The 16,504-nt window shown below is 41.6% G+C and overlaps 1 protein-coding gene across 1 annotated transcript in view; it reads right to left on the bottom strand.

Moving 5' to 3' along the window:
- Positions 1-16,504, bottom strand: part of SZT2 (SZT2 subunit of KICSTOR complex) — a 227,496-nt gene that overhangs the window by 156,799 nt on the left and 54,193 nt on the right. The gene's annotated exons all lie outside the window — the stretch shown is intronic.

Below are 16,504 nucleotides of genomic sequence, written 5' to 3' on the forward strand. Positions count from 1 at the left end.
CTAAAAAGATCTCCAGGTGATTTGCATGCACATTAAAGTTTGAGAAGCCCTGTTCTACAGTAATGGTTCTCAAACTTTAGCATGTTTCAGAATCACCACAGTTTGAGAATGATGGTAGTAGGTAAACCTGCTCGATTCTCCCCAACCAGAGCCCTCAGGAAGGCCTGGAGGACACTCCCCTCATGAAGGCATTAAGAAGTCCTTGAAGAGCTTGCAGTGACTGGACTGTCATCTATAGACTGGAGATGATGGTTGGGGATAATGCAAAGGAATTATATCCCTTGATCTCAGTGGGAATAATGGGATCCCAGAGTAGAAAGGGCAAGATGGCCATGCTTACCTGTCAGAGACCAGGTAAGCCAAGAATGGCAATCCAAGTGCTTTGATCTCTAGGGAACCGTGGCAAAGATTTTTAGAAATGAAACAGTTGGGCAGCCTGTTAAGGTGTTGCTTGACAAACACAGATGAAAAATTCTAGATTTCTGGGTAGAAACTGGGGGGGTGGGTGGGTATTCTTGGCCTTTTACCCAATTTCCAGATCTAATTAAGTCAGTTCACAGATTCAGACACCCTCAACTGAGGGAGGAGCCTGCAATGTGGCTGCAGATAGATACCATGTGTTGTCCCCAAATGACTTGCTGCCATTGACCAAGGTAACTGTGCACTACTGAAGGGTACATGATCTTCCTTAGGTTAACAGATATTGGATCTGGGACTTCCCTGATGGTCCAGCAGTTAAGACTCTGTGCTCTCAATGCAGGGGGCCCGGGTTCGATCCCTGGTCACGGAACTAGATCCCGCATGCCGCAACTAAGACCTGGTACAGCCAAATAAATAAATAAATATTAAAAAGAAAAAGATATTGGATCTGAATTCATGCTGATCCCCAGAGCCCTGAAGTGCCACCAGTGAGACTGGGAACTTACGAGAGTCAGGTTATGTATGGAGTCCTGACCCAAGTCTAATACAGTGTCCATGGGGTCATGGACCCTGTGTTTTTCCCCCACTCCCAGAATATATGGTGAAAACTGAGATACTTAATAATGGGTAGAACTCTTATACTGGTCTTTTCACTCATGAAATGAAGCCTATTATGATGAGAGAGGAAAAGTGAAAGCTCCTGAAATGCCTCCCCCATTCCCATCCCCACCACACCAAGAAGGTAAGTCAGAAGCAATACTTCCACCTTGGGGAAATTACAGAGATTGGTACTACCTTTAAAACTTGAGATGTGCAAGGGTAGTGATTCCTAGCACATCCCCATTTGACTCACTTATCTGGCTAGTGCAAGATCCAGATGGGACATAGAGAAAGAGAGTAAATCTCTGCAAACTTAGGTAGTGATGCCAATCACAACTAGAGTACCAAATGTGGAATCTTCACTGTGGCAAGTCAACACAGCCCAGGCACCTGGCATTCAGCTTTTGACCTGGAAAACATTTTCTTTCCAGGAAAAGCTGAAGCAATTTGAATTTACATAGCAGGGAAAATAGTATACCATTACCATCTTCACTAGGACAATGTCAAGTCTTGTCCTCCCTGTCATATTATGTAAGGGGAACTCAGGTATCTTGATATCAGACAGGACGTCTTGGTTCATCACATTGATGGTATTATGCTAAATGGACCTGTGAGTGGGAATTGCCTAGTACTCTAGATGCCTTTGTAAGATGTATGTGTGCCTGAGGTGGAGGGGGGCCCACCATATAGGGGAAGTTTCTAGGGCCTCTGTGGTCTGGGGTAACCTTCTAAAGGGAGAGACAAGTTGTGGCCTCTTGAATATCACACCACAAAGAAAGAGAGACACTGGGATTGGAGGGAGGCCACCGTGGACCCCTCTATCTTAGAGGGAGCGAAGCTTGGTTCTCATGGGGTAAATACATATTCTGATTGTTTTCTCTGCCTGAAGTTCTTCTTCCAGGATCATTTGTAGACTTACAGAATGCCTTATCCTTCACTTTGCTATCAAATGCAACATCACCTCTGACAAGGGCACACATTTTACAGCATAAGAAGTGTGGCGGGAGATTGGTTCAAGATGGCAGAGTAGAAGGACGTGCTCTCACTCCCTCCTGCGAGAACACCAGAATCACAAGTAACTGCTGAACAATCGTCGACAGGAAGACATTGGAACTCACCAAAAAAGATACCCCACATCCAAAGACAAAGGAGAAGCCACAATGAGATGGTAGGAGGGGCACAATCACAATAAAATCAAATTCCATAACTGCTGGGTGGGTGACTCACAAACTGGAGAACATATACCACAGAAGTCCACCCAGTGGAGTGAAGGTTCTGAGCCCCATGTCAGGCTTCCCAACCCGGGGTCCGGCACCGGAAGGAGGAATTCCTAGAGATTCAGACTTTGAAGGCTAGTGGGATCTGATTGCAGGACTTTGACAGCACTGGGGGAAACAGGGACTCCACGCTTGGAGGGCACACACAAAGTAGTGTGCACATTGGGACGCAGGGAAAGGAGCAGTGACCCCATAGGAGACTGAATCAGACCTACCTGCTAGTGTTGGAGGGTCTCCTGCAGAGGCTGGGGGTGGCTCTGTCTCACCGTGAGGACAAGGACACTGGCAGCAGAAGTTCTGGTAAGTACTCCTTGGCCTGAGCCTTTCCAGAGTCAGCCATTAGCCCCACCAAAGAGCCCGGGTAGGCTCCAGTGTTCGGTCCCCTCAGGCCAAACAACCAACAGGGAGGGAACCCAGCCCCCACCCATCAGCAGTCAAGTGGATTAAAGTTTTACTGAGCTCTGCCCACCAGAGCAACACTCAGCTCTACCCACCACCACTCCCTCCCATCAGGAAACTTGCACAAGCCTCTTAGATAGCCTCATCCACCAGAGGGCAGATAGTAGAAGCAAGAAGAACTACAATCCTGCAGCCGGTGGAAAAAAAAATGACATTCACAGAAAGATAGACAAGATGAAAAGGCAGAGGGCTATGTACCAAATGAAGGAACAAGATAAAACCAGAGAAAAACAACTAAATGAAGTGGATATAGGCAACCTTCCAGAAAAAGAATTCAGAATAATGATAGTGAAGATGACCCAGGACCTCGGAAAAAGAATGGAGGCAAAGATCAAGAAGATCCAAGAAATGTTTAAAAAAGACCTAGAAGAATTAAAGAACAAACAAACAGAGATGAACAATACAATAACTGAAATAAAAAATACACTAAAAGGAATCAATAGCAGACTAACTGAGGCAGAAAAATGGGTAAGTGACCAGGAAGACAGAATGTTGGAATTCACTGCTATGGAACAGAATAAAGAAAAAAGAATGGAAAGAAATGAAGACAGCCCAAGAGACCTCTGGGACAACATTAAATGCACGAACAGTCACATTATAGGGGTCCCAGAAGGAGGAGAGAGATAGAAAGGACCTGAGAAAATATCTGAAGAGATTATAGTCAAAAACTTCGCTAACATGGGAAAGCAAATAGACATCCAAGTCCAGGAAGTGCAGAGAGTCCCATACAGGATAAACCCAAGGAGAATAATGCCGAGACACACAGTAATCAAATTGGCAAAAATTAAAGACAAAGAAAAATTATTGAAAGAAGCATGGGAAAAACGACTAATAACATACAAGGGAACTCCCATAAGGTTAACAGCTGATTTCTCAGCAGAAACTCTAGAAGCCAGAAGGGAGTGGCAGGATACACTTAAAGTGATGAAAGGGAAGAACCTACAACCAAGATTACTCTACCCGGCAAGGATCTCATTAAAATTCGATGCAGAAATCAAAAGCTTTACAGACAAGCAAAATCTAAGAGAATTCAGCACCACCAAACCAGCCCTACAACAAATGCTAAAGGAACTTCTCTAAGTGGGAAACACAAGAGAAGTAAAGGACCTACAAAAACAAACGGAAAACAATTAAGAAAATGGTCATAGGAACATACATATCAATAATTACCTTAAACGTGAATGGATTAAATGCTCCAACCAAAAGACACAGGCTTGCTGAATGGAAACAAAAACAAGACGCATCTATATGCTGTCTACAAGAGACCCACTTCAGACCTAGGGACACATACAGACTGAAAGTGAGGAGATGGAAAAAGATATTCCATGCAAATGGAAATCAAAAGAAAGCTGGAGTAGCAATACTCATATCAGATAAAATGGACTTTCAAATAAAGAATGTTATAAGAGACAAGGAAGGACACTACATAATGATCAAGGGATCAATCCAAGAAGAAGATATAACAATTATAAATATATATGCACCCAACATAGGAGCACCTCAATACATAAGGCAACTGCTAACAGCTATAAAACAGGAAATCGACAGTAACACGATAATAGTGGGGGACTTTAACACCTCACTTACATCAATCGACAGATCATCCAAACAGAAAATTAATAAGGAAACAAAAGCAATAAATGACACAACAGACCAGATAGATTTAATTGATATTTACAGGACATTCCATCCAAAAACAACAGAATATATTTTCTCCTCAAGTGCGCACGGAACATTCTCCATGACAGATCACATCTTGGCTCACAAATCAAGTCTCAGTAATATTAAGAAAATTGAAATCATATCAAGCATCTTTTCTGACCACAATGCTACGAGATTACAAGTGAATTACAGGGAAAAAAACATAAAAAACACAAATACAGGGAGGGTAAACATTACGTTACTAAATAACCAAGAGATCACTGAAGAAATCAAAGAGGAAATCAAAAAATACCTAGAGCCAAATGACAATGAAAACACGATGATCCAAAACATATGGGATGCAGCAAAAGCAGTTCTAAGAGGGAAGTGTATAGCTATACAAGTCTACCGCAAGAAACAAGAAAAATCTCAAATAAGCAATCTAACCTTACACCTAAAGGAACTAGAGAAAGAAGAACAAACAAAACCCAAAGTTAGCAGAAGGAAAGAAATCATAAAGGTCAGAGCAGAAATACATGAAATAGAAACAAAGAAAACAATAGCAAAGATCAATACAACTAAAAGCTGGCTCTTTGAGAAGATAAAATTGATAAATCATTAGCCAGACTCATCAAGAAAAAGAGGGAGAGGACTCAAGTCAATAAAATTAGAAATGAAAAAGGAGGAGTTACAACAAACACCGCAGAAATACAAAGCATCCTAAGAGACTACAACAAGCAACTCTATGCCAATAAAATGGACAACCTGGAAGAAATGGACAAATTCTTAGAAAGGTATAATTTTCCAAGACTGAACCAGGAAGAAATACAAAATGTGAACGGACCAATCACAAGTAATGAAACTGAAACTGTGATTAAAAATATTCCAACAAACAAAAGTCCAGGACCAGATGGCTTCACAGGTGAATTCTATCAAACTAAATTAGAGAAGAGCTACCACCCATCCTTCTCAAACTCTTCCAAAAAATTGCAGAGGAAGAAACACTCCCAAACTCATTCTATGAGGCCACCATCACCCTGATACCAAAACCAGACAAAGATACTACAAAAAAAGAAAATTACAGAACAATATCACTGATGAATATAGACTCAAAAATCCTCAACAAAATATTAGCAAACAGAATCCAACAACACATTAAAAGGGTGATACACCACGATCAAGTGGGATTTCTCCCAGGGATGCAAGGATTCTTCAATATATGCAAATCAATCAATGTGATACACCATATTAAAAAATTGAAGAATAAAAACCATATGATCATCTCAATAGATGCAGAAAAAGCTTTTGACAAAATTCAACACCCATTTATGATAAAAACTCTCCAAAAATTGGGCATAGAGTGGACATACCTCAACATAATAAAGGCCATATACAACAAACCCACAGCAAATATCATTCTCAATCGTAAAAAACTCAAAACATTTCCTCTAAGATCAGGAAGAAGACAAGGATGTCCACTCTCACCACTGTTATTCAACATAGTTTTGAAAGTTTTAGCCACGGCAATCAGAGAAGAAAAAGAAATAAAAGGAATACAAATTGGAAAAGAAGAAGTAAAACTGTCACTGTTTGCAGATGACATGATACTATATATAGAGAATCCTAAAGATGCCACCAGAAAACTACTAGAGCTAATCAATGAATTTGGTAAAGTTGCAGGATACAAAATTAATGCACAGAAGTCTGTTGCATTCCTATACACTAATGATGAAAAATCTGAAAGAGAAATTAAGGAAACACTCCTATTTACCATTGCAACAAAAAGAATAAAGTACCTAGGAATAAACCTACCTAGGGAGACAAAAGACCTGTATGCAGAAAACTGTAAGTCACTGATGAACGAAATTAAAGATGATACCAATATTGTGAAAATGACTATACTACCCAAAGCAATCTACAGATTCAATGCAATCCCTATCAAATTACCCATGGCATTTTTTACAGAACTAGAGCAAAAAATCTTAAAATTTGTATGGAGACACAAAAGACCCCAAATAGCCAAAGCAGTCTTGAGGGAAAAAAGCGAGGATGGAGGAATCAGACTCCCTGACTTCAGACTATACTACAAAGCTACAGTAATCAAGACAATATGGTACTGGCACAAAAACAGAAATATAGATCAATGGAACAAGATAGAAAGCCCAGAGATAAACCCACGCACCTATGGTCAACTAGTCTATGACAAAGGAGGCAAGGATACACAATGGAGAAAAGACACTCTCTTCAATAAGTGGTGCTGGGAAAACTGGACAGCTACATGTAAAGGAATGAAATTAGAACACTCCCTAACACCATACACAAAAATGAACTCAAAATGGATTAGAGACCTAAATCTAAGACTGGACACTATAAAACTCTTAGAGGACAACATAGGAATAACACTCTTTGACATAAATCACAGCAAGATCTTTTTTGATCCACCTCCTAGAGTAATGGAAATAAAAACAAAAATAAACAAATGGGACCTAATGAAACTTAAGTTTTTGCACAGCAAATGAAACCATAAACAAAACGAAAAGACAATCCTCAGAATGGGAGAAAATAGTTGCAAAGGAATCAACGGACAAAGGATTGATCTCCAAAATATATAAACAGCTCATGCAGCTCAATATTACAAAAACAAACAACCCAATCTAAAAACGGGCAGAAGACGTAAATAGACATTTCTCCAAAGAAAACATACAGATGGCCAAGAAGCACATGAAAAGCTGCTCAACATCACTAATTATTAGAGAAATGCAAATCAAAACTACAATGAGGTATCACCTCACACCAGTTAGAATGGGCATCATCAGAAAATCTACAAACAACAAATGCTGGAGAGGGTGTGGAGTAAAGGGAACACTCTTGCACTGTTGTTGGGAATGTAAATTGATACAGCCACTATGGAGAACAGTATGGAGGTTCCTTGAAAACTAAAAATAGAACTACCATACAACCCAGTAATCCCACTACTGGGCATATACCCAGAGAGAACTATAATTCAAAAAGACACATGCACCCCAATGTTCATTGCAGCACTATTTACAACAGCCAGGTCATGGAAGCAACCTACATGCCCAGCAACAGACGAATGGATAAAGAAGATGTGGAACATATATACAATGGAATATTACTCAGCCATAAAATGGAACAAAACTGGGTCATTTGTAGAGATGTGGATGGATCTAGAGACTGTCATACAGAGTGAAGTAAGTCAGAAAGCGAAAAACAAATATCGTATATTAACGCATATATGTGGAACCTAGAAAAATGGTACAGATGAACTGGTTTGCAGGGCAGAAATAGAGACACAGATGTAGAGAACACATGTATGGACACCAAGGGGGGGAAAGCGGTGGGTGGTGGTGGTGGTGGTGTGATGAATTGGGAGATTGGGACTGACATGTATAAAGTGTATAAAGTGGATGGCTAATCACAATGCGCTGTATAAAAATAAATTAAATTAAAAAATAAAAACAAAACAAGTGTGGCAACAGGCTCATGCCCATGAAATTCACTGATATTATCACGTGGCTGATCACCTAGTATGAAACAGCCAGAGAGAACAGGAGGTGGATCACTAAGCACTCGGTTACAGTGCCAGAGGGAAGAAAACACCCCTCCAGCAGTATATGTTCTAAACCGGAGGTCAGTTTTTGGTGCCATCTCCCCCATGGCAGGATTCGTGGCCAGAGAACAAAGGGCTCTGGGAGTGGTCCCTCTCACTGTTTCACCTAATCATTCACTAGAAGACTTTTTTGTTTTCCATCCTTGCAACCAAAGGCTTGGTGGATCTGAAGCTTCTAGTGTCCACAGCAGTAAATTCTTCCGCCGGGAAACATGGTCATGGTTCCAGTGAACTAGAAGCTGAGATTTCCCCTGTTCATTTTAGGCTCCACATGCCACTGAGCAGTCAGAGGAGAGGTTCTCTAGCTTGGCTGACGTGGCTCATCCTGATCACCAGGGAAAGCTGTGTTGCTGCTACACAGTGGGGATGAGAAGGACTTGGTTTAGGGCAACTCTAATTCTTCTCTTGCTCTGAAGTTCTGGTCGGTGGAAACTGACAACCCAATACTGTCAAGACCATCAAAGACTTGGATCCTACAGCAAAGAAGGCTTGTGTCATTCCACCAGGTAAAGAAACTCATCCGGCTGCGGTGCTGGAAAGGGCAAAGGGAACTTGCTTTGAGTGCTGGAAGAAGACAGCTGTGATTACCAATTTAGGCCCTATTACCAGCTCCAAAAATGCAGACCGTAACAGCTGTGTCTATGTTTCTTTACTGTTTGCTCCCATATGGGTTTCTACTGCTATCTGACGAATTATCACAAATTCAGCAGCCTAAAACAACACCCATTTACTAGCTCACAGCTCTGTAGGGCAGAAGTCCAGGAGCAGGGAGTTCCCTGGTGGCCTACTGATTAGGATTCTGGGCTTTCACCACCATGGCCCGGGTTCAATCACTGGTGGGGGAACTGAGACCCTGCAAGCCACGTGGCACGGCCAAAAAAAAAAGTCCAGGTGCGGCATGTATGGCTGGGTTCTCTGCTCAAAGTTTCAAAAGGCTGAAATCAAGGTGTTGGGCTGCATTCCCATCTGGGGCTCAGGGTCCTCTTTCAGGCTCACTTCGTTGTGGCAGAATTCAGCTCCCCATGGCCAAAGGATTGAGGCTTCCTTATCCCTGCTGGCTGTCAGCCAGGGGCTACTCTCAGCTCCTAGAGGCCACCCATATTCCTTCTCCATCTCCAAAGCCACCAATGGACAACTTCTCACGCATTAACTTCAAATCTCTTTCACCAGGAAGAGCCCTGGGCCTTTTAAGGGCTCTCCTGACTAGGTCAGGCTCACCCAGCTTAGTCTCCCTTTCATAAATGATTTGGGACCTTAACTGCATCTGCAAAATCCCTTCATAGCAGTATCTAGACTAGTATTTGATTGAAAAACAGAGAAAACACACTCCAGGTGTGTACACCCGGGAGCAGGAATCTGGGGAGACTATCTCCGGATTCTGCCTACCACACCTCCTCACTTTAACCTGATTCCTTATTTGAAGAACACTAGTAGTAGTAAAGCTTTAGGTTTCCAGAGAGGTTTTTCTGGATTGAGATCGCCTCTTGATAAAATGGTAGTCAGTGGGATTTTGTGCGTCCCGCTGATGGGGATGCGAATTTTTCACCCAGATGAAGAATGAGAGGGCATACTGAGGGAGGAAAGAGGAGAGCCCTGCCAGATAGTTCCTGTTTGTCCCTCATTCTGTTTTCCTCCTTGCTTTCTGCCCAAACAGAGGGACTGATGTTGGCTCCATCAATGGGCTCCCTTGTCCTTGGGCTCTGGTTGGTTTATCTAGTGGGGAGGCCCAGCAGGAGATTACAGGGCAGAAGGAGAGTCAGGTAGGGTATTTATTTCTCAGGTTTCCTCCCTACAGGCTGCCTCAGGTTGCCGTGTCCTGCAACTGAGGGCTTCGGTTCCTCGTAGGACAGTTATCTCTGCACGACTTTCTCCTCCCGGATTTCAGTCCCCATGCCCCCATCCCCTTCACCCTTTCAGGCTTAGGAGGAGTAACAGCTCTGCTGTTCCCAGCCCTAGGTTGCTGCACTATCCCTTGTATCTCCCCTACACCTGCCCACGCCTTCATATAGTCCCTTTATTCAATCTTCTGAATTATCCTAATTTGAGTGTGCCATCTGTTTTCTGTTTGGACTCAGTGATACAAGAACCTATTAAGAGATAGGCAGGGGAGTACGGCAGATGGAGATACAAATATTACCTTTATTACCACTACAACTGACACTGGACAATATGGCTTATGTCTGCTAGTCAAGCAGGTTGCTAATATTTCACCCCTGAGGTCAGCCCTGTGAGGGTTTATTCCTGTAAAACTTATGGCAGAGGGGGGTAGGGTAGGGAGTGTGCTTTTTTACAGAGAGAAGGGAGGATGGGACTGAGCTGAGCAGTTTGGCGCCTCCTTTCTTACAAAGGAGTCACTCTCCTTCCCCTGGGAAAGACCGAGAAGGCGGGGCAGGCGCCCAGAGACATCTATAGAGGGCAGACCTCCTTCCAAACGGGAACGCGAAGCCTGGTAGAAAGGTGGCACTCCTCCAACACTCTGTACAGCAAATGATACTTTAAATATAGTCAAAGGTAAGCAAAAAACAGCCAAAGACTTAATATCCAGAATTTCTATAAAGAACATCTACAAACTGTTTAATTAAAACATTAAGAATCCTACTGAAGAATGGACAAAGTCTTCAGATAAGCAATTCACAGAAGAGGGAATGCTAATGGCAAATAAACATCTGGAAAGATGTTCAACTTCAGTCATAATGAACGATTTGATTTTTTTAAATGTTTTTTTCCCCCGCTTCAGATTGGCAAGAATCCAGCCTTGATGAAGATGCAGGGAAACAGGCGCTCATAAGCTGTCAGTACGAATGTAAACTGATAAAGCGTTTTGAAGGGCAATTTGGCAGTGAATTAGAACTTTAAACGTGCATATCCTTTGGCCAAGCAAGTCCACTTTCAGAGATATATACTGGAGAAATATTCATATTTGTATCCACACACAGAAAGGCATGTACAAGGATGTTTATCGTAATACTGATAAATTGGAAGCAATCTTTTTGTCCATCAATAGGGGAAGGATAAAATTTTCATATTCTGGGGCTTTCCTGGCGGCGCAGTGGTTGAGAGTCTGCCTGCTGATGCAGGGAACACGGGTTCGTGCCCCAGTCCTGGAAGACCCCACATGCCGCGGAGCAGCTAGGCCCGTGAGCCGTGGCCGCTGAGCCTGCGCATCCGGAGCCTCTGCTCTGCAACGGGAGAGGCCACAGCGGCGAGAGGCCTGCGTACTGCAAAAAAAACCACTTTCATATTCTGGAATAAAATGCAGTTAAAAGAATGGCCAAAGAAAGGGAGAACAGTAAGATAGATTGAGTTTATATATATATATATACACATATATATATATATATATTCCCCCCCACAAAGGAAAGACATCCTATAAGACCTCCTATGTATAATGCTAAGTGGAAAAAAAAAACAAGTTGCAAAAAATTTATACCTAATACCATGGGTAGAATTCATGAGTGTAAAAATTAAACAAGGGAAGAATAAGATTCTGTAGTTAGGGTTATTGAGATTTTTCAAAATTCTAAACATGAAAAAAAAACCTTTCTGACTATCCACACTTGTACTCTTTGAGTCATACATTCACTGGTTGTATTTAAGTTTAAAGATTGCATGTAGATGGGAATGTAATTAGCTAACACTCTATTAAATAATATGGCCAAGAGCCTTCATGTGTTCCTAACAACATGCATATGTAGGGGAACGGCACAAGAAGAGTTTCTGGATGCAATCCAGCCACCCAGTAATAGAATAGAAACTAAAGATAAGGGCCAGTTATAGGAGCCTCCTTTTAAAGATAAGGATGTATAACATGGAACAGCAAATATTATTATATTCTTCCAAGAATATAATGATCGCTCATGCAAGCACAAATTTTGTAAAGTGATTCAATGCTGTTTTGTATAATGATGTTATTATTCAATGTACTGTGTGTGTGAAATGATTCTGTGTAAATGTGCTGAAATTTTAGTTATCGAGTCCTAATGTATAATAGATGTATCATGGATATTCCCCTATGACATACTTGGATACGGTAGAAACCTATGAAAGAAAAACTTTACCAAAGGTTTAGTTTCCTTTTTGACACAGTTACAAGCTATCATGAATCTGTGTGATATGGACTATTACTGGTAAAATTGAGTAAAGGGGGAAACTTAAATTCTGAAGCCTTAGAAATGCAGACTCAATGGTTCAAACAAATAATAGAGTGACACTGGATTCTGAACACATGGTTGGATGTGAAAATATATAACATGATATATGGAGCCTGATTTGAACATGCTGTATAAAAGTGATCAAAAGACTGGGAGCTCAAATAAGAAAGTTAAAATAGAAATGAAGATGCTCTTGTATTAGAGCAAGGTAGGAAAAAGCTTAATGAAGATCGGGTGAAATAAAAATCATCAGCATAAACTCATGACTTTGAAAGATAAAGATTCCCTCAGAGACACTGAGATCCCTAAGTTGCTATCAGTCATCCAGTTCACCACTACCAGCTATATGAAATGATATAAATTCATGAAATGATATAAATACATAGCCCAAGCGCCCAGGGTCCAGGTCTTCAAATTGCTTCTTACCAAAAGCACCATGTGTTTTTTGAAATGTGCACAATGTTTGGTCTTGGGATGGGAAAAGCAAGTTAGTTCTGAGACATCTCTTTTTTGGAAAGAATTAAGATGAAGCAGGAAGGCTAGCTTGATTGATTTCCTTACAGATGTTCCAAGCGAATACAACGCCTCTCTCGGTTTTTCTTGCCACGTCTCTCTGTACATCATTTCTATTCTCTCTGCCTGAATGTCCCCATGAGCTATGGTTCTATTAAGAAGGAGAAAAGAGGCAACAGATGTGGGGTAGGCAACCTACAATGTCTATAACAGGTACTCTGGTTGGTCCAGCTTCGGTCAGGTGCCCACTCACTGACCAACCACTGTGGCTGGGAAGAGAGGATCTTATAAGAAGATGACAGCACCTATTCACACTTAAGATGAAGAAGTGGTGAAAGTGATAATTCCCCCAAACAAGGGAACAGTTCCCAGAAGAAGAAAGGGAACCTCTACTAGATATCTATTGCTGCTAACAAATTACCCCACAACTCAGTGGCTTAAAATGACAAATGTTTACTATCAAAGACTTTCTGTAGGCCAGAAATCTGGGCGTGCCTTAGGTGGATGTCTCTGACTCAATCCTTATCCGTCATGAGGCTGCAGTCAAGGTGCTAGTCAGGATCACAGTCATCTTAAGGCTCAGTGGGAGCAGACCTGCTTCCAAGCTCATTCACAGGCTGCATCAGCCCCTTGACATAGCTCTTTCCATAGGGCAGCTCACAATACGGCAGCTAGTTTTCCTCAGAGCAAGTGAGTGAAAGAGTGAGAGAGGGCACCCAAGACACAAGCCAAAGCCTTTTTGTAACCTAATCTCTGAGGTGACATTGGACCAGCTTTGCTGTATTCTATTTGTTTGAAGTGAATCTCGAGGTCCAGCCCATATTCAAGCAGAGGGGGCATGGAGACCAGAATGTGGAGATCACTGGGGACCATTTCACAGGCTGCCTAGCACAGGTTCTGAGCAGGTAATACAATCAAAGACCACTAGCTTGAGCAGTGACACATTGAATCCAAAATGTAGTAATTCTAGTCTAATACAAACAAGCTGAGTCTGTAGAAAAACCTTGAGATTCTCATGATACTACAATGAGGATGTTAATAGAAAATGTGCTAACAGGTGGTAATAATGCATACAGAAAGTTTTAAAATTTTGTTCTTATTAAATATGAAACAGATACAAAATGATATTTATAAAATATATGTAAGATATAAAGAGTAGTGATAAAACAAAGATGTGTGATCACACCACACCGGAGAAAGGGGACAGCCATTACTCTCGAAGTCTCCAATGCCACTCCCTTCCCTCCCACTCCAGAGGTCACTATCATCTTGAATTTTGTGGTCATTATCACTTGCTCTTCTTTATAGTTTTACCACAGATGTTTGTAGCCCTACACAAGATATTGTTTGGTTTCCCCTGCTTTTGACTTCATGTAAATGGAATCATACTTATATGATTTCTCTGTGATTTGTATATATTTGTATATATTTGTATATATTTGTATATATTTGTATATATTTGTATATATTTCAATCGTAAGTGAAAGATTTGCTTCTTTCACTTACGATTATGTTTCTGAGATTTATCCATTCGATGTGTCCATACTGATGCTTTCCATTCGACCCAAACGTCACTAAGCTCTTCATATATTACTCTAATCCAAGAGCAAACTCAAGTTTACCATTTGAGTCACCAGCTTTTTCTTCACTTTTATAAACAACACTGTAGGACTATACAACAACACATCTATACATTTATCAATGGACATTTGAGTTAATTCCTTATTTTTGCTACATAAATAGTGGTGCTATGAACATCAATGAATCATTTCCTGGTACACTCGTGCACACGGTTCTCCAGGAGATAAACCTGGGCAAGGAACCGCTGGATCAAAGGTATATGAACGTTCAGTTTTAAGAAATAATGCCAAATTATTTTCCAAAGTGGTTGTAGTGATTTATACTCCTATCAGCAGTGAATAAATGTTGCAGTTGTTCCAGATCCCTTCCAATACTTGCTATTGTCTGACTTTTAAGGTGTTTTTTTTTTTTTCCTCCAATCTGGAAAGTATAAAATGAAATTTCACTGAGGTTTTGATTTGCATTTCACATATTAGTTGTAATATTTTTTAAGACACTGGCAAGTGCAATCCAGTGGTCAAATGCGAATCTGAACTCTACGTGCAAGTGTCAGCCATTATCCATGTAACTATTTACAAGCTGTTGTTATCTTAACTGATCATCATACCTGTACAAGTTCTTTGATTAAAAGTTAAATGCAAAGAATCAAGATTTGTAATAACTTCGTGTAATGCTTCTGTTGCAAAGTGGGTTAAGATATAGACAAATGGTGACTAAAGAAAATAATTGTCATGGGCATTGTACCTCTCTTGTATATATTTTGATACATTATGTAAAGGTGGTTATAAGGGAATTAAGGGGAAAAGCGAGTCACGCACATCTAGTTTATACATCATCTCTGCTGCCCTACAGGGAATACAAGCGAAAAAGGAGTGGAACCATTGGAGGCTGGACGAATTTTGTTTCTGGTACAGACCCCAGCAGATGGTGGTGCTTTGAAAGTCTTAAATAGAATTTGCATACTCAGATTTACAGTGAAGTGTTAATAAGGAATTACTTACCTTAGATGTTATTCTGTATTGCCAACAATGATCATAAACACGCTGAAGTTGGGATTGAAGTTGGGATTGTTAAACTTAGTGAGGTCACATCCTGATTGGACAGTACCCAAGAAACACGTTCCAGGAGGAGTCTGATTTCCAAGTATACTGCCAACTGCAGGGGGGCAAGAAATCAGGTGATCAGTCATAGCTGGTGGCAATCCGTGCTTGGAGGCAGAGCTGAAGAAACAGTACCTGCCAGGCACTTGCATTCACTCTGAGCTGAGCCTGGACCCCAGGTGCCTGGGTGAGCCTGACTTGGGATGCCAGAGAGCAGTGACAGGAAGACAGTGGACGCTGGGTGCTCCTGGTGTTGCACTTCAAGCTGCTTTTTGTCAAAGCTAGTACAGGAAGCAGATCAAGATGACGTCTATGAATGTATTGTCCAAGTGTAAACTGACAATATTTTTGAAAAGCCATTTAGCACAGTCGTCAAGAACTTAAGCATGCTCCTATTTTTTCACCCAACTTGGAATCTGCCCATTCAGTTGGTTTAGTGTGGCTGAAATATTGATAAATTCATTTGAATGATCTGAAGAAACATTAAGAGGCTACAGACACAGAAACCCGGGAAAGTCTAAACATCCTGGCCTTGGGAAGCGTAGACCTGGGAGCTGCCGTGGGTTTGGCCAGTCCTGAGAACTCTGCAGCAGCGGCATCTCAACGTGCTACCCCTATTCATAGTGCTCAGTTTCCCACCCCCTCTGCTCTAGCTTTTCTTTACCACCTGACTCCTGCTTATTTAGTTTCTACAGCCACAGTCATCTTCCGGCAAACCCACCTCCCGTTTGGCTCTCAGTATTTCCTTGTTTGAACTCTCCAAGAGGGAGCCTGATTGGTCAGACTATCTTTCCAAATTGGACAAATCAAGGGTCTTGGGCTATTCTATGGATTGGCTGCCCTTGGATCAGATGTCTTTCCGTGGTCCAATCAGCCGGGGCTGAGAGGGGACAGCCCGCCCATAGCCGCTCAGTGCGGAGTCCAGGGGTGGGGGCAGTTTTCCTTATAAAGGACTTCGTACTTTGTTCCTACAAAAGAAACCTCAGAAAACGATTCAGAGATGGGACTAAGAAGTGCATTAAAGTGCTTTTATAGCGCACGCGCACACACACGTTGAAATCCCTAATGACCATCAACAGATTCTGGGATGTCCCGGTGCGGAACAGTGAGCAGCTAATTCAAGGTTTTCAC

This window comes from Orcinus orca, chromosome 1 (assembly GCF_937001465.1).
Source record: "Orcinus orca chromosome 1, mOrcOrc1.1, whole genome shotgun sequence".
Lineage (NCBI taxonomy): Eukaryota > Metazoa > Chordata > Mammalia > Artiodactyla > Delphinidae > Orcinus > Orcinus orca.